Genomic DNA, 1,224 nt, shown 5'->3' with positions numbered 1-1,224 from the left:
CTATCTATCTATCTATCTATCTATCTATCTATCTATCTATCTATCTATCTATCTATCTATCAAAAATTAGCTAAATATAAGAACAGTGAGCTAAAAAACAATAAAATGTTAGTGGATTTTTTAAACTAGGATTTTACACTCAGAAAGTGAGCTAAACAATGAAAAGTGTTAGTGACATTTTCTAACATTTTATTTTAGACTTGGCGCCTCATACTTTAATGGAAGTAAATTATTAGACTTCGAGTTAGTTGCAATAAAAAAAGGAGCAAATTAGGATTTAAAGTCTGTGACCAGGTTCGACATGTTTAAAAACCAAACTAAGCTCTGGCTGTGTCAAAAACAGCACGTTTAAWATATTTCATGTTTTAAATTCTGATCATGCTTGTTTTATGTTTTGGTTTTTTAATCATGTTTATAGGGTTTTATTGTAAGCTGTAGTGTCTTTGATTTATGTGTATGACTGTTTATATTATTATTACTTTAAAAAATTTGTAATACTTTTAAGACACATTTTAGATATACTGGTTATAAAAGCCCATCTAGGAACAAGTGCTGCAAATTAGCTCATGCTACAAGCACCATGATACAGGCATGAGACTGCTGTTTTATTCAGTTTGTCTGTCCCTATCAAATAAACTTATATATAAACTTATAAATAAATAAATAAATAAATAATAATAATAATAATAATAATAATAATAATAATAATAATAATAATAATAAATAAATCACACAGGAGGCTGATTCTTCATGTGGCCTCAGGCTGGGGGGCGAACCTGCGACCTAACAGAGACAACCGCTCTACCATCTGTGTCATCATAGTCATCAACGTGTTGTAATTTGACTAACTTTATGTTTTACGATCAAAAAGAAAAAATAAGTAGGTCCTCTGGATGGTTCTTTAGAGAAACGTTTCGTCTCTCCTCCAAGAGACTTCTTCAGTCTGAGGAGTTTCAGGTGAACTCAGCCTTATAAGCACTGCCTCCACATGGACCAACAGGTTAGTCACATGCAAAAGAGGGCCATTGACTAACAATAGGCTTGATTGGCTCTATTGTTCATAGAGGGTCATGTGTCCCATCACCTGACCCATGTTGTGTTATGTGAATGTAGTGAATGCAAGTGGGGTTTTTTAATATCCCTTTGTTTTTGTCCCTCTTTCCCTCTTTGTGTTGGTATCATTGGGGCCCATGATTCACATCTTTTGCTCACAGGGGGCGGAGT

General features: G+C 33.7%; 1 protein-coding gene across 1 annotated transcript in view; it reads right to left on the bottom strand.

The window, feature by feature from the left end:
• Positions 1-1,224, bottom strand: part of mybpc2a (myosin binding protein Ca) — a gene marked incomplete in the record, with an annotated part of 61,965 nt that overhangs the window by 28,396 nt on the left and 32,345 nt on the right.

Source organism: Austrofundulus limnaeus, unplaced genomic scaffold (genome assembly GCF_001266775.1).
Source record: "Austrofundulus limnaeus strain Quisiro unplaced genomic scaffold, Austrofundulus_limnaeus-1.0 Scaffold201, whole genome shotgun sequence".
Taxonomy (NCBI): Eukaryota; Metazoa; Chordata; class Actinopteri; order Cyprinodontiformes; family Rivulidae; genus Austrofundulus; species Austrofundulus limnaeus.
This window is presented reverse-complemented; position numbering and strand designations above follow the sequence as displayed.